Raw genomic sequence first — 19114 nt, 5'->3', positions numbered from 1 at the left:
CATGCGTAGATGTCATCTCGAGTAGAACAAAAAGATTTTGTGGGCGGTGATATGTGATTTGCTGCCCTCCTTAGTCTTTTCTTGATTCCGCAGTATTGTTGGATCGAAGCGGCTCGGACCGACATTACTCGTACGCTTACGAGAGACTGGTTTCATCGCTACGAGCAACCCGGTTGCTCAAAGATGACTGTCGAGTGTCAGTTTCTCCAACTTTAGTTGAATCGGATTTGACCGAGGAGGTCCTTGGATGAGGTTAAATAGCAATTCATACATCTCCGTTGTGGTGGTTGCGTAAGTAAGATGTGATCCTACTAGATACCCATGGTCACCACGTAAAACATGCAACAACAATTAGAGGACGTCTAACTTGTTTTTGCAGGGTATGCTTGTGATGTGATATGGTCGACAATGTGATGTGATATATTGGATGTATGAGATGATCATGTTGTAATAGTTAATATCGACTTGCACGTCGATGGTACGACAACCGGCAGGAGCCATAGGGTTGTCTTTAAAATAATGTTTGTGCTTGCAGATGCTTTACTATATTGCTAGGATGTAGCTTTAGTAATAGCATGAGTAACACGACAACCCCAATGGAGACACGTTGACGGAGATCATGGTGTGGCGCCGGTGACAGAAGATCGTGTCGGTGCTTTGGTGATAGAGATCAAGAAGCATGTGATGATGGCCATATCATGTCACTTATGAATTGCATTTGATGTTAATCCTTTTATGCACCTTATTTTGCTTAGAACAACGGTAGCATTATGAGGTGATCTCGCACTAAAATTTCAAGATGAAGTTGTGTTCTCCCTGACTGTGCACCGTTGCTACGGTTCGTGGTTTGAGACACCACATGATGATCGGGTGTGATAGACTCAACGTTCACATACAATGGGTGCAAAACAGTTGCACACGCAGAACACTCGGGTTAAGGTTGACGAGCCTAGCATGTGCAGACATGGCCTCGGAACACATGAGACCGAAAGGTCGATCATGAATCATATAGTTGATATGATTAACATAGGGATGCTTACCACTAAAACTATCCTCAACTCACGTGATGATCGGACTTTAGCTAGTGGAACTGGATCATGAACCACTCAAATGACTAGAGAGATGTTCTTTTTGAGTGGGAGTTTAGCAAGTAATTTGATTAGTTAAACTCTAATTATCTTGAACATAGTCTAAGTCCACTTTGAATATATTTGTGTTGTAGATCAATGGCTCACGCGACAGTCACCCTGAATTTTAATACGTTCCTAGAGAAAGCTAAGTTGAAAGATGATGGAAGCAACTTTGTAGACTGGGCTCGTAATATTAAGTTGCTCCTGCAAGCTAGGAAGAAGGATTATGTCCTTAAAGCTACGCTAGGCGATGAACCACCCGCCACGACTGACCAACATGTTAAGAACGCTTGGTTAACACATAAGGAGGACTACTCAGTAGTTCAATGTGCAGTCTTGTATGGTTTAGAGTCGAGACGTCAACTTCGCTTTGAGCGTCATGGAGCATATGAGATGTTCTAGGAGTTGAAGTTTATCTTTCAGAAGAACGCTCGGATCAAGAGGTATGAGACCTCCGATAAATTCTATGCTTGCAAGATGGAGGAGAATTCGGCTGCCAGTGAACATGTGCTCAAAATGTCTGGGTACTCAAACCGTCTAGCTGGGCTGGGGATTGAACTCCCGCAAGAGGCTATCACTGACAGAATTCTTCAATCACTGCCGCCAAGCTATAAGGGCTTTGTGTTGAACTATAACATGCAAGGGATGAACAACTCACCCGGCGAGTTATTCGCGATGCTGAAAGTCACAGAGTCAGAACTTCGTAAAGAGCATCAAGTGTTGATGGTGAATAAGACCACTAGTTTCAAGAGAAACGGCAAAGGAAAGAAGGGTAATTCAAAGAAGAGCGGCAAGCCTGTTGCCAATCTGACGAAGAAACCCAAAGCTGGACCTAAGCCTGAAACGGAGTGCTATTATTGCAAGGGTATGGGTCACTGGAAGCGCAACTACCCCAAGTATCTGGCTGATAAGAAGGCAGCCAAAGAAAAATTAGGTATATTGGATATACATGTTATTGATGTGTACTTAACCAGCTCTCGTAGTAGTACTTGGGTATTCGATACCGGTTCTGTTGCTCATATTTGCAACTCGAAACAGGAACGGCGGAATAATCGAAGGCTGGCAAAGGATGAAGTGACGATGCGCGTGGGAAATGGTTCCAAGGTTGATGCAATCACAGTCGGCACAGTTTCACTTCAGTTACCATCAGGATTAGTTATGAACTTAAATAAATGTTATTTAGTGCCTGCGTTAAGCATGAACGTCATATCTGGATCTTGTTTATTGCGAGACGGTTACTCGTTCAAGTCAGAGAATAATGGTTGTTCTATTTCTATGAGTAATATCTTTTATGGTCATGCACCCAATGTGAGAGGATTGTTCATATTGAATCTTGATAGTGATAATACACATATACATAACATTGAGAGCAAAAGAGTTAGAGTTAACAATGATAGTGCCATGTTTTTATGGCACTGCCACTTAGGTCATATTGGTGTAAAGCGCATGAAGAAACTCCATTACGATGGACTTTTGGAGTCACTTGACTTTGATTCACTTGACACGTGCGAACCATGTCTCATGGGAAAGATGACTAAAACTCCGTTCTCCGGCACAATGGAGCGTGCAAGTGACTTGTTGGAAATCATACATACCGATGTGTGTGGTCCGATGATTGTGGAGGCACACGGCGGATATCGTTATTTTCTCACCTTCACTGACGATTTGAGTAGATATGGTTATGTCTACTTGATGAAGCACAAGTCTGAAACATTTGAAAAGTTCAAGCAATTTCAGAGTGAAGTTGAAAATCATCGTAACTAGAAGATCAAGTTCCTACAGTCTGATCGTGGGGGTCAATATCTAAGTTTCGAGTTTGGTGCTCACTTAAGACAATGTGGAATTGTTTCACAGTTGACACCGCGTGGAACACCACAGCGTAATGGTGTGTCCGAACGTCGTAATCGTACTTTATTAGAGATGGTGCGATCTATGATGTCTCTTACCGATTTGCTGTTATCGTTTTGGTGTTATGCATTACAAACAGCTGCATTCACTTTAACCAGGGTACCATCAAAATCCGTTGAGACGACACCATACAAATTGTGGTATGGAAAAAGACCAAAGTTGTCGTTTCTTAAAGTTTGGGGATGTGATGCTTATGTCAAAAAGCTTCAGCCTGAAAAGCTGGAACCCAAAGCGGAAAAGTGCGTCTTCATAGGTTACCCAAAAGAGACAATTGGGTATACCTTCTATCTCAAATCCGAGGGCAAAGTGTTTGTTGCTAAGAACGGAGCTTTTCTCGAGAAGGAGTTTCTCTCGAGAGAATTGAGTGGGAGGAAGATAGAACTTGATGAGGTTGTCGAACCTCTCATCCCTCTGGATGGTGGCGCAGGGCAAGGGGGGACCCCTGTCGTTGCGATGCCGGTTGAGGAGGAAGTTAATGATGATGATCATGAAACTCCGGATCAAGTTTCTATCGGACCTCGCAGGTCGACGAGATCGCGTACTGCTCCAGAGTGGTACGGTAATCCTGTCTTATCAATTGTGTTGTTAGACAACAATGAGCCTGCGAATTATGAAGAAGCAATGGTGGGCCCGGATTCCAACAAATGGCTGGAGGCCATGAAGTCCGAGATAGGATCTATGTATGAAAACAAAGTGTGGACTTTGGAAGTACAACCTGAAGGCCGCAAGGCTATTCAGAACAAATGGATCTTTAAGAAGAAGACAGACGCTGACGGTAATGTCACCGTTTATAAAGCTCGACTTGTGGGAAAGGGTTTTTCACAAGTTCAAGGAATTGACTACGATGAGACATTCTCACCCGTAGCGATGCTTAAGTCTGTCCGAATCATGTTAGGAATAGCTGCATTTTTTGATTATGAAATCTGGCAGATGGATGTCAAAACGGCGTTCCTTAATGGTTTCCTTAAGGAAGAGTTGTATATGATGCAACGCGAAGGTTTGGTCGATCCTAAAAATGCTAACAAAGTGTGCAAGCTCCAATGATCCATTTATAGACTGGTGCAAGCATCTCGGAGTTGGAATAAACGCTTTGATGAGGTGATCAAAGCATTTGGGTTTATACAAGTGGTTGGAGAATGTTGTATTTACAAGAAAGTGAGTGGGAGCTCTGTGGTGTTTCTAATATTATATGTCGACGACATATTGCTGATTGGAAACAACGTGGAGCTTTTGGAGAGCATAAAAGGTTACTTGAATGGAAGTTTCTCTATGAAGGACCTAGGAGAAGCTGCTTACATTCTAGGCATTAAGATCTATAGGGATAGATCGAAACTCGTGACAGGACTTTCACAAAGCACATACCTTGATAAAGTTTTGAAGAAGTTCAAAATGGATTTGTCCAAGAAAGGGTTCTTGCTAGTATTACAAGGTATAAAATTGAGTAAGACTCAGTGCCCGACAACTGAGGAAGATAGAAAGACAATGAGTTCCGTCCCCTATGCTTCAGCCATAGGTTCTATCATGTATGCAATGCTGTGCACTAGACCGGACGTTAGCCTGGCCATAAGTATGGCAGGCAGGTTCCAGAGTAATCCAGGAGTGGATCAGTGGATGGCGGTCAAGAATATCCTGAAGTACCTGAAAAGGACTAAGGAGATGTTTCTTGTATATGGAGGTGACAAATAGCTCGCCGTAAAGGGTTACGTCAATGCAAGCTTTGACACAGATCCGTACGACTGTAAGTCGCAGACCGGATACGTATTTATGCTTAATGGGGGTGCGGTAAACTGGTGCAGTTCCAAGCAAAGCGTCGTAGCTGATTCTACATGTGAGACGGAGTACATGGTTGCCTTGGAGGCAGCTAAGGAGGGTATCTGGATGAAGCAGTTCATGACGGATCTTGGAGTGGTGCCAAGCGCACTGAATCCAATAACCATGTTTTGTGACAACACGGGTGCCATTGCCTTAGCAAAGGAACCACGGTTTCACAAGAAGACCAGACACATCAAACGACGCTTTGACCTCATCCGCTACTACATCGACGAGGAGGACTTGGATATATGCAAAGTGCACACGGACCTGAATGTGGCGGACCCGCTGACTAAACCTCTTCCACGGGCAAAGCATGATCAACACCAGAATTGTATGGGTGTTAGATCTATTACAATGTAATTCGCATGGTGATCTGAGGGCTAGATTAATGACTCTAGTGAAAGTGGGAGACTGTTGGAATTATGCCCTAGAGGCAATGATAAATAAGTTATTATTATAATTCCTGTATCAAGATAATCGTTTGTAATCAATGCTATAATTGTATTGAATGAAGACTTAGATACATGTGTGGATACATAGACAAAACACTGTCCCTAGCAAGCCTCTAGTTGGCTAGCCAGTTGATCAAGGATAGTCAGGGTCTTCTGACTATGTACAAGGTGTTGTTAGTTGATAACTGGATCACATCACTGGGTGAATCATGTGATGGACTAGACCCAAACTAATAGACGTAGCATGTTGATCGTGTCATTTTGTTGCTACTGTTTTCTGCGTGTCAAGTATTTATTCCTATGACCATGAGATCATATAACTCACTGGCACCGGAGGAATGCTTTGTGTGTATCAAACGTCACAACGTAACTGGGTGACTATAAAGATGCTCTACAGGTATCTCCGAAGGTGTTCGGTGAGTTAGTATGGATCAAGACTGGGATTTGTCACTCCGTGTGACAGAGAGGTATGTCGGGGCCCACTCGGTAATACAACATCACACACAAGCCTTGCAAGCAATGTGACTTAGTATAAGTCATGGGATATTGTATTACGGAACGAGTAAAGGGACTTGTCGGTAAATGAGATTGGAATAGGTATGCGGATACTGACGATCGAATCTCGGGCAAGTAACATACCGAAGGAGAAAGGGAATGACATACGGGATTATATGAATCCTTGGCATTGAGGTTCAAACGATAAGATATTCATAGAATATGTAGGATCCAATATGGGAATCCAGGTCCCGCTATTGGATATTGACCGAGGAGTCCCTCGGGTCATGTCTACATAGTTCTCGAACCCGCAGGGTCTGCACACTTAAGGTTCGGCGTTGTTTTATGCGTATTTGAGTTATATGGTTGGTTACCGAATGTTGTTCGGAGTCCCGAATGAGATCACGGACATCACGAGGGTTTCTGAAATGGTCCGGAGACGAAGATTGATATATAGGATGACCTCATTTGATTACCGGGAAGTTTTCGGCATTACCGGGAATGTACCGGGAGTGACGAATGGGTTCCGGATGTTCACCGGGGGGCAGCCCACCCCGGGGAAGCCCATAGGACTTAGGGGTGCCGTACCAGCCCTTAGTGGGCTGGTGGGCAAGCCCAAGAAGGCCCTTGCGTAGGAGAGAAAGAAAATCAAAGAGAAAATAAAAAGGGGGGAAGTGGGAAAATAGATAAGGACTCCACCTTCCAATCCTAGTTGGACTAGGATTGGAGGAGGAATCCTCATCCCCCCACTTCGGCCGACCCCTTGGGGCTCCTTGAGCCTCAAGGCAAGGTCCCTCCCCTCTCTCCTATATATATTGAGGTATTAGGGCTGATTTGAGAAAACTTTGCCACAGCAGCCCGACCACATACCTCCACGGTTTTTCCTCTAGATCGCGTTTCTGCGAAGCTCGGGCGGATCCCTGCTGAGATAAGATCACTACCAACCTCCGGAGCGCCATCACGCTGCCGAAGAACTCATCTACCTCTCGGTCTCTCTTGTTGGATCAAGAAGGCCGAGTTCATCGTCGAGCTGTACGTGTGCTGAACGCGGAGGTGTCGTCCGTTCGGAACTAGATCGGAGCGGATCGTGGGACGGATGCGGGACGGTTCATGGGACGGTTCACGGGGCTGATCGAGGGACGTGAGGACATTCCACTACATCAACCGTGTTTATTAACGCTTCCTGCTATGTGATCTACAAGGGTACGTAGATCTGAAATCCCCCTCATAGATGGACATCACCATGATAGGTATTCGTGCGCGTAGGAAATTTTTTGTTTCCCATGCAACGTTCCCCAACACAAACAATGCATGAGGCACTAGTGGTCAAGATGCACAACAACACCCTACTAAATACAACTAGCATGGAAGCATGGATCACTAGGAAAAGAACTCACAAAATGGCAAGTAGCACATAGTTTCAGACTTAGTGAAAATAACAGTTTTGACAGTGCAGCTTTCAACCAGAAGGCATATTGGCAGTCGTAAAACTATATGCTACAGGGCACCGATTGGCATGAAACTTAACATCATGCTAGAGATTCTTAAGCACTGCAAATAACTCCATTGCACCAACCCCAAAGGAGATGTAGATCAGTAGAAAATCTCATGGCAAGACAACACCAAAATATTATAGACTCCGGACTTAGAAATATTTCAGCATCTCAAAACAGCACTAATTTCTACCATGTTGGCAACAAGCAAACAACACCTAATCATGGATTTCTATAGCAACCAAAATTACCAGGAGCTAGCATACATGTCCAAGGGCATATCTCAAGTTCATAAGTAATTCATAGCATGCATGGAATAAATCACACGAAATAAACAAAAAGGGAACATGGAAAAATATCATGCAAGCTAACTTGCTCAAAATTAAAAACTAAATGCACAGATAAATTCTACGGATGTTTCTACCCCGTAAACATATATAATATGTAGGGTTTTAAATAAAACTAATGCCACCACATATATGCGAGTATATGACATAAACCCGACATAGCAAACTATTTATGCCACCTACATGAAAACAACACGACAACTATTTTTACCATGCATGGAAATATGTTGCAAAGACATGAACATTTAACATACTAGGTTTGAGCGATCCGGATGCACACATAAATAGCTACGGAATAAACACCTTAATATAACAACACACAATTCTAAACAAACAACATGCTAAACAACTTTAAATATGCATGCAAGTTGGAAAATATTAATCTATACGAAATTCTACACGTTTTATATATCTAACTTATTTTGATCCGACGCACGGTTTAAAAGTTACGGGCATTTTAATATATGCACTAATTCCTAAATAACTAAAATCGCAGGTTGAAATAAAAACAAACACGAGCCGAACTGTTGGCGCTGGATAGCAAACACGCGCTCGGGCGCAAAATAGAGGGGGCGGTCGGGGTTCTCACCTCGGCCTCTTGGGCTGGCTGGAGAGGAGGGCGATGTGGCCGAGGGGCAACGTAGGCTGACTGGAGCAGCGGTTGGGCCGGCCCGCGTGGCGTCCTCGTTCAACGGGTGAGCGGGATCCAGATCTCATCTAGATCGGCGGGGCTGCGGCTCGATGCAGCTCGCACTCGCGCTCGGGATGGCGGCGGCTTGGGGCACCGGCCGGCGGGGCTTCCTTCGATGGCTCGCAAGGCGCCGCTGTCTGGCAGTGCGGTGGCGCATAGGTTCCACCGATGGAGGAGCTTCGGCCGACGGGGAGGAGTTGCTTTGCCCGAGAGGAGAAGGGGCAAGTTTCGGGGCAGCTCGCGACGGTTCTGGCCTGGCGGGCCAGATCTGGGCTCACGGGCCCGACAGCTGGAGGTGGGAGGAGCGGGGAGAGAGAGGAGGTGGGAGGCCGGCGGCTAGGGTTAGGGGCGCGGAAATTGAGGCATGGAGGTTGGCTGCACAAAATTGGGAGGTGGGCCTCTTTAAATAGGATTGGGGGCTAGGTTAGGGGGTTTGCATCCGATTTCGACCACATTATCACAATTGGACGGCCCCGGTCGCGGGCTTAGGCTAGGTGGACTTGGTTTCTGTGTAGAGGGGGGTGTTGGGCTGAGATGATAGGCAGATCTGCAGCCTAGCAACGAGATTTTAAACACTGAAAAACGTCCGACGATAAACCGATCATGATGCCGCTATGGTCGACCTTTTGGGTATCAAACGAACTCCGATTGCAACGAAATTTGGTAGGCGGCCTACCTACATTAAAATAAGACCGCATGCCAAGTTTCAACCCAATCTGAGAATATTTTATATGCACTTTTAAAAACAATATTTTAATGATGCTACGGGCGTGTGCGAGTGTGGTTGTGCTCAAAATGGTCAACGACGAAAACGGAGAGAACCGACAAATAATAATGGATGCAAGTTTTAAAACTAGCAGCAAGAGAGTGCCGATGCAATGTGGATGATGCGCATGATGTGATGATGAAGGAGACAAACAAATAAATCGCACGACGACAATGGAATAAAGGGAATCTTGTGGAGCGTTGGTACCGGGCTGTTACAACTCTCCTACACTAACAAGATATCTCACACCAAGATCTAAGAACGAAAGGGGGAGAGGAAGAGAAAAAGAAATAGGTAAAACTTAGTTGCTTTTGAGAAATGAGTGAAACCAATGAATCTTGAAGGTTGCAAAGATATGAAGAATGACATGAGGAAAATTCAAGAATTCAAACAAAATTTCGGCAGCACTTCGATAGGAAAAGATAGCAAAATTTGATAAGATGGAAAGATCTTGAAAAGATTCACAACTCTCCAACTAAATTGATAATCAAGGAAAGAACATGAACTTGATAGAACAAGATGATAGATTGAAGAGAGCAACATCACAACAACTCCGGAACAAGAGAAATAAAAACTAGATCATTGGGAAGAAAGAACGGAGCAGAAAATGACAACTTCTACCACAATTGAATTTGACAACCAGCCTTGCAAGAAGAATTGAACGGAGTTGTTGGCAAACTAACAATGGAAAGAACAAGCTTGTAGTGGACTTACGAAAACCATGTCAACAATGAGGTGACAACCAGCCACAATTGGGAAACAATTGATTCATTGGGAGCAACAAGATATGGAAACTTCTTACGCCAAGAGGAAACTTTGAAAACTTGGATTAATGGCAACACCACAATAGCAACAATCCTTAGACAAAGCTTTACGTGAAGTCTAAACCAAGATAGCTCAATGAAGAAATCATGGGTTGAAATAACTCATGATCAAAGAATTGGTGGGTTCAAGTATCTCATTCTTGAAACAATTCTTTTCGAGACTCCTCCACTAACAATAATGCTATAACACCACCTCAAAGGATAAAGGACGAAGAATTGCACTTTGAAATGCAAGAGGAAGAATACTTGAGGTTCTCCAACAAGAATCTTGAAGAACTCATTGAGAATGAATTGAAACCTTGAAGAACCACCATGAAGAACCACTTGGAGAACACGGTAATGAAATGATGATAGAAAAGAATTGAAGGTTGAAAAGAATAAGATTAAAGCCTTGTAAGAATTTAGATGAAGCTCCACGAAGACATACTTCAGAACACTTGGGACTCCGGAAAAGAAAAGATGCATAACTTGGAATCAAGAATTGTTATCATGCGCCACTCCGGAAGAAAGAATTGAAATCACCTTAATGAAACAAGAATAAGAATTATGTTATGCTCATCCTTCACCAAGTTAAATTCATGAAAAGCACAGATTAGGCATACAACTTATTCGTCAGGAAAGGATTGGAGAGAGAGCTAGGGTACAAACTTGAAGAAATCTTGGAAGAAACACTGGTAATAATTTGAAATGAAGGGGGATAGCAAAAATGAATGGAGATACATGAGAATTATGACATCATGATCCACCCGGCATAAAACTTGAACAAGGCACCGGAATAATTGAGAGACGAATGAAGACACAACAACTGAGAAGAATTTGAGAATGAAAGCTGAAAGCTCGGAGCGAAGAAATCTTCTGAACTGACGGCCTTCGCAGGATCGAGAATGAAAACAAATCTGAAATGCGCCAGATAGATATGGTGAATTTATCATGATTGACAACAATTGGGAATATAGCACGACCTGGGATGACAATCTTCAAAAGAATGGATAAGATTTGAGAGAACCACTCCTTCTGTCTTCCAAGCTGAGAATGATGACACAACTCCACCAAGAATACTGAGACACTCCGAAATGATGAAGAATCAAGGTTGAGCCAACGATGAGAAATAAATTTGAAACGATCTTGAAGAATGAATAAGACTGATGGAATGCATACTTATGTCACATTTGAAAAGATTTAGAGACCTCCGGCAAGATTACTAGAGCGAGGAAAGATCATGGGATACCTGTGGGTTATGGGCCCACTCAAAAGAAAACACCATAGAAACAATTGATTAGAAAAGAGATATTGCACCGGTATAAATGAAGAACTTGATGATATGAGAGCCATGAAACAATTGAAAGGATTGAAAACAAGAAACTTCTGAGATATTTTCTACACTCCCGATAGAATAAACAGAGATGAATAAACAAAAGAGGCTTGAATATGAATTTCCAACATGGAAAAGAATTTAGCAAAAGAAAAGGATATGATGAACACAGAAAGCTTGAATTGAATCCAACGGAAAAGAAAACAAGAACAAAGCATGATGAACTCGAAACACATGAGAACTTTCTTAAAGAATCACCGAATACAACATGGAAGAAAAGAAAGCGGAAGCAACATTAAAAATAAAGGCACTTGGATGATAATTAAATCATCGAAGAAAAGGGCCGGAGGGCGGGGAAAAAAACAACTTGCGACAGATGAGACAAACTCCGGAATAAATGAGAGATTGACCTTGTAAACATAGGGGAAGACAGAATTATCTTAAAGAGAAGCACTCCGGTTGGAAAAGAATTGACATGACGACTCCGGTTTGAAAAGAATTGACAAGACAATTTGATTGAGAAAAAGGATTAGCACTCTCATAGAAATATGAGAACACCTCTTGGAAGATATGAATTCACCACTTGACATCGAAGCAACTCGAATTACCATACGCCAACAAAACAAAGGACACGGCTTACGAAACAAGCTAGAACAAATTCATGACAGATATTTCATCCAACATTTTCGTCGTATTACACTAGATGTCAAATTGCAACCTCACATCATGCATGTGTTGGAAGATTGTCCTATAACTAACTACTTGAATTCTAACCTAAGAACTCCCGAAATTTCTGGCCATGCAATCGGGTCCACGGATACAAGGAGTAAAATCCATCACTCAACTCCTAGCAATAACACTAACCCGTCCAGTGTATCACATCCGTCAACACATAACCAGAGCTCTCGGAAACTCATCTATCTCAGACCCTCGAAAATACAATGATACTAAGTATGTTAGTACATCCGAACTCTCTCCACCAGTACTTGGGATGCCGGACTCCTCTCACCACTACTAGTATTGAAGAAATTTTGAACATCCTCTGTGGTGAGATACTAAGAAATCTGAATGATAACGATGTGCTCAAGAATCCCCTGGAGCTCAACTCCCCGGAAGAAATCAAGTCAGACAGGAGGCACCAAGATAGAACTCCGTCACATCGACATCATATAGATTCCAAAAATATCCGCGTGATCCTAAATTTCTTTTGAGTGAAAAGAGGAGTAGAATTAAAAGTCTTACGTCAAGATTCCTCACCAGAGCATAGAAGAGGAGATAAAATAATCCTACCCTCCGATATATAACTAGACTCAAAGTAGTTTTTCACTAGACTCGACTCGGCCAAGTTTGATCAATCAAGCGGGCTCCTAGGTCGGTACTACTCTGATACCAATTTGTAACGCCCAAGATGCGATCCTATCCTTATTTTTGCATGAGGGACTCGACAGGGATAGAAGCTCATCTCGTCGTTTTGCAAGAATGGATATCGTTACAAGTACATGTACAAAATCGATGAGTATATGGAATTGGCTTACACTCGCCACATGCTACATCAAGTAACATCAATACAATAGAATACATTCATCATGAAGAAGAGCAGGGTCCGACTACGGACGAAAACAAATCATAAAAGAACGATGTCCATCCTTTCTATCCCAGGCTGCCGTCCTGGAGCCCATCCTAGATCGATGAAGAAGAAGAAAAAGAAACTCCAAATAGAACAATCATCACGCTCACGTCAAGTATCGCTTTAGCTGTACCTGCAACTGTTGTTGTAGTAATCTGTGAGCCAGAGGGACTCAGTAGTATTATTTCCAAAGGTATCAAGAATAGCAAAGCTTGATGGGTCAGGTATGGTTAAGTGGTGAGGCTGCAGCAAGCGACTAAGCATTTATTCGAGGGGGATAACTTACAAGTAAAAGAATAAAAGATGGGAATGATCTACACATAATCGTATGTGAACTAATAATGATCAAAAGAATGATCCTGAACACCTACTTACGTCAAACATAACCCCATCGCGTCCTCTTACAGATACAGAACTCACGGGAAGAGACAGTCACGGTTAAGCACATAGTTGGCATATTTTAATTAAGTTTACTTTGAGTTTTCTAGAAACGGATATTAAACAAAGTTTCCAAGTTTGCCACATAACCGTGGGCACAGCTTTCCGAAAGATTTAACCCTACGGGGGTGCTCCAACTAGTCCATCACAAATTATCACAAGCCTCATAGAAATCCTCGATCATGAAACTTGCGATCTCGTCGGACTCCTTAGTGGAAAACCACAACTCTGAGATATCCTAAAGCATCACCGTAATCCCGATGCACAAGATATTTCGTAAAAGGTAAAACAAGTCCAGCTAGACCACCCGATGTGTCGACAAATCCGATAGGAGCCGCGTATCTCGTTCTCAGGACATGACGGATTGTCCAAACTTCGTGTAGGCCAATCACAGAGTTGCCCCTGGTAGCCACCGACGATTGACAGGTTGGACCAACACTCATGAGGAGCACTAGCCTGGGGATTGATTAATTATCCGCGGGTGCCGGCAGGTCCTTATGCTTTTTATTAGTTATTAGGAAAATGTAGTACCAAATTGGGCCTTGCCAGACAAGCTTTAAGTAAGACAAGTTATCAAGGGGGTCCCCATAACAACCCCGATCGTGTTAGGAGCGCTCAATTATGGAATATAACACCGGTAGTCGAAACTAGGGCGACAAAGATGGAACAAAACAGTAGGCTAGAAGGCCAAACCTTCCACCTTTTACGAAGTATATATGTGCATTAAATTAAATAGCAATTATAGGGTGATATAAGAAGGAACCCATGTTGTCACATGGAAGCAACTCCACCTGCAACTAGCAATGCGATCAAAAGGCTGAGCAAGCAGTAACATAGCCAAACAGTGGTTTGCTAGGTTGTAGAAAGGTTAAAGGTTTTCATGGCAATGTTGAGAGGCTGTCATAGGCAGAGACATAGCGAAAGAAAACGAGAAAACTAGCATGGCATTGATACTAATGGTATCTAGGAAATGGTCATCTTGCCTGAGATCCTGCTTGGAAGAAGAACGAATCCATGAAGGAGACGAACCAACATAGTCGAACGGATCCTCACATACCGACACACTTGCGGAACTCTATGGAGACAAAGCAAGCCAGAAACAAGAACCAACACGCAATATTCACCACGGCACATGCATGATATGTTGCATAACCTAACATGATGCATGTCCATTTCAATTATGCAAGGCATGACATTGCAATTCACAACAATCAAACACTACACATTAAGTGAAGCTCTATATGCAACGAGTTGCATATTGACGAAACTCCGCGTACGATTTATTTTGTTCACTCCCATTTAAGTACACGGTAATATTAAATGTAGTTTAAACATGGCACGAGGTGAAGCACAAATAAACTACCTATCTAGGCATTTTAAATTAGGTCGGAAATAACTTATATCATATCCTAAATAGCAGAATAAAGAGGATCGCGTGTTTTTATGCATCATTCTAGTCGTTTTACATATAGAGATCATTGCAAACGGAGCTACGGTTCAAAAGATATGATCACTGCAAGATATGATGCCATGAATACAATATGTATGCAAATGACAGTCACACCATTCAAAACCATGAAGGCAGCAAGTTATATCGAAACTACATGAGATTGTAAGCAAGTTTCATATAAGACATGATCAAAACGGAGCCACGGATCAACAATTGCAAGCAAAACAAGAAATAACTACAATCTGCCAAAAACAGCAACATGGCATTTTCTACACCCTAAAACAACAAGCTAAATAATTTTAAAATGCTCAAACAAGGCATGAGGCAGTAGTGTTCAAGATGCACAACAACATCCTACCTAATACAACTAGCATGCAGGGATGGATCACTAGGAAAAGAACTCATAAATGGCAAATAACACACAGTTTCAGACTTAGTGAAAATAACAGTTTTGACACTGCAATTTTCAACCAGAAGGCATATTAGAAGCAGTAAAAATATACGCTATAGGAAGCCAATTGGAATGAAACTTAACAACATACTACATAATCTTAAGCACTACAAATAAATCCATTGCACCAACCCCAAAGGAGTTGTAGATCACTAGCAAATCTCATGGCAACGCAACAACAAAATATTACAGACTCCAGACTTAGAAATATTTCAGCATCTCAAAACAACACTTTTTTCTAGCATGTTGGCAACAAGAAAACAACACTTAAACATGGATTTCTATAGAAACCAAAATTATCAGGAGCTAGCATACATGTCCAAGGGCATATCTCAAGTTCACAAGTAATTCATATCATGCAGGGAATAAATGACACGAAATAAACAAAAGGGTAACATGGCAAAATATCATGCACGCTAACTTGCTCAAAAGATAAAACTAAATGCACACATAAATTCTAAGGATTTTTCTACCCAAGAAACATATATAATATATGGGATTTTAAATAAAACTAATGCCACCACATATATGCGAGTATATGACATAAACCCTACATAGCAAACTATTTATGCCACCTACATGAAAACAACACGACGATTATTTTTACCATGCATGGAAATATGTTGCATACGACATGAATATTTTACATACTAGGTTTGAGGGATCCACATGCACACATAAATAGCTACGGAATAAACACCTTAATATAACAACATGTAATTCTATGCAAATAGTAGGTCAAACAACTTTAAATATGCATGCAAGTTGGAAAATAATAATCTACACGAAATTCTACATGTTTAAATATCTAACTTATTTCGATCCGATGCACGGTTTAAAAGTTACGGGCGTTTTACTATATGCACTAATTCCTAAATAACTAAAATTGCAGGTTGAAATAAATACAAACACGGGCCAAACTGGCGGCGCTGGATATTAAACATGCCTTCGGGTGCAAAATAGAGGGGGCGGTCGGGGTTCTCACCTTGGCCTATTGGGCCGATTGGAGCGGCGGCTGGGCCGGCCCAGGTGGTGCTCTCGTTCAACGGGCAAGCGGGATCCAAATCCCATCTGGATTGGCGACGCTGCAACTCGATGCAGCCGGTGCTGGCGCTCGGGATGGCGGCGGCTTGGGGCACCGGATGGCGGGGCTGCTGCCGGTGGCGGGCACGACGCCAGTGGCTGGCGGCGCGGTGGCACGCGGGATCCGTGGACGGAGGAGCTTCGGCCGGCGGGGAGGAGCTGTTGTGCCCGATAGGAGAAGGGGCAAGCTTCGGGGCTACTGCCGGCGGTTCGGGCCCGGCGGGCTAGATCTAGGCTCACGGGCCCGACGGCTGGAGGTGGGAGGAGAGACAAGAGAGAGGAGGTGGGAGGCCGACAGCTAGGGTTATGGACGCGGAAATCGAGGCAGGGAGGTTTGCTACCCAAAATGAGGAGGTGGGGCTGTTTAAATAGGATTGGGGGATAGGTTAGGGGGATTTGCATCCGATTTCGACCGCATGATCGCGATCGGATGGCCCCGGTCACGGGCTTAGGCTAGGTGGGCTTAGTGGCTGTGTAGAGTGGGTGTTGGGCTGAGATGAGGGGGAGATTTGCGGCCCAGCAACGAGATTTTAAACATCGAAGAATGCCCAACGATAAACCGATGATGGTGCCGCTACGGTCGACCGTCCGGGTATCAATCGAACTCCCATTAAGACGAAATTTGGCAGGCGGCCTACCTACATTAAAATAAGACCGCGCGCCAAGTTTCAACCCAACCGAAGAATATTTTATATGCACTTTTAAAAACAATATTTTAATGATACCGCGGGCGCGTGCGAGTGTGGTTGGGCTCAGAACGGTCAACGGCAAAAACGAAGAGAACCGACAACTCATAATGGATGCAAGTTTTAAAACTGGCGGCAACAGAGTGTCGATGCAATGTGGATGATGCGCATGATGCGATGATGAATGCGACAAACAAATAAATCACACGACGATAATGGAATAAAAGGGGAATCTTCTAGAGCGTCGGTCTCGGGCTGTTACAGTTGAGAACACGAGTGGCTGATGAGTGGAGCGTCACATGAAGCCACTTGGTCGACACAACCATCTCCAGCCCAGTTTTGACCCTGACAGCGTGCTGGTTGCCTCAGGCCGCAGTGGCTCCCCCTTTGAGGACTCGCAAGGCTTCCCAAGACCCGATTTGCGCCTGGGATAGTTTCTTTGTTAGGTATCTTGGCTGGTAATATATTGTATATCCTGCTTCTGTTTTGTAGTAGGTTTCCTTGTGTAAGTATTTTATAAAAGTAAGATTCCACTATATGGACATGCAACCATGGACATGCAACAATGGATGTGCAACCATGTTCATGCATACAAAGAATCTATCTAGTTCATGCATCAGAAAAATCAACAATGGTGGACAAGTTACAATACATACATATGTTCATGCAGCCATGTATGAATGGATCTATCTATCCTCCCACGGCCACACCAAGCGGGTGGGCTTGTTCTACCTTTGGGCTTGTTTTATCTTTGGGCCTGCTTTTTTCTGTCAATCATCATCAGCCCATGACCCAATAACTTTTTTTGACCCTGAACTCTGCATTGAACTCTTTGTTAACTGAAGAAGGGGCTGCAAGTGTATGCGAGAGAGGAGACCAAATTACTATGTCCCATTCGAGCTAGGGTTGAATTGTTGTGAAGAGGACTGCACTTTTGGTGATGTGGTCTCCTCATGTTTGGTCACAATTCAACCTCCCATGACCGCATTTTATTATAAGGGGAAGCAAATAATCCATGGACAAAGGAGATAGACTTCATGAATTGTTGTATTTTATTCATCATTGTCGAAATACGGTCATTACAAGAATTCAGGTAGGTTTTTCTTGATATAACTTCAGCTAGCAAATGCTTCATGGTCTAACTGGAACTACTTAAATTAGGGACCTCTGAAACTAGCTCGACACACTAAGTGAAACTCTAACGATTTCTAGCGATTGATGTACATCAAGTAAAGCAAACCCATAACAATAATACAACAATAAAATGCTCTAGCCATCATATTTGCTTGTTTCTTCAAATTGATCATCTGCATTAGTTTCTTGTCTATTTTCTTCAGTTCCCCATTCAAGTCCATCATTGGATCGGCTCTGTCAGCGAAATGAGGGGCGGGTTCCATAGCAAGCTCCCCCCATTAAAATTGAGCTCTTGGGTTGATGCCTCCAATTTTAACCTCTCAACATACTCATCGAGCCACTCGAAATGCCCACATTTCTTCAGAACCTGAAAAATGGGGGTTGACGACGCATGAACCCTAGATCCACCGCCCAAATTCGACCGAAAAAAGAAAGAAATCAGGAGGAATTAGACCATATGATTGGTGAAGTGCACGGATCTAACCTGTCCCGGCTGTCGCCTACTCAAACATTTTACGAACTTGCGCCCATGGTTGTTATTTTCTTCCTTCACACAAGTCAAATGCTTCAGAGGCTCCATGCGCGGGCAATCGGGCATCTTGTCAACGATAGTGGACCATACTGCTGCCATGATTGGCGGGAGGTCGAAGTCGAGCTAGACATCACTCGTCGGCTGGTGTTGCCACGCTTCGTCATCGGAGACGATGAAGAACGGGGTGGGGAATGGAAAGGGTATGGGCAAGCAATGGGGTCGACTCGGGCTCGTGGCTGGCTGGGGCACGCTGATCAGCATGGGCATGTGATGTGGATAAGTTGTGGGTCCCACATGCATCTGAGTAATTTGTGGGTCCCATGTTGATGTGGATAACCGTTGGGTCTCGCGTCATAACTCAAATCGCTGACACATTGTGTCTTGTGTTTATAGTTAAAGAGGATGATGTCGCATAGGAGCTATACTTGCCAATAAAAACGTCGTACGTGAGCTATTTTCTTCAACTATGTTGCATACTTTTCA

This window comes from Hordeum vulgare, chromosome 5H (assembly GCF_904849725.1).
Source record: "Hordeum vulgare subsp. vulgare chromosome 5H, MorexV3_pseudomolecules_assembly, whole genome shotgun sequence".
Lineage (NCBI taxonomy): Eukaryota > Viridiplantae > Streptophyta > Magnoliopsida > Poales > Poaceae > Hordeum > Hordeum vulgare.
Note: the sequence above shows the minus strand (reverse complement) of the source record.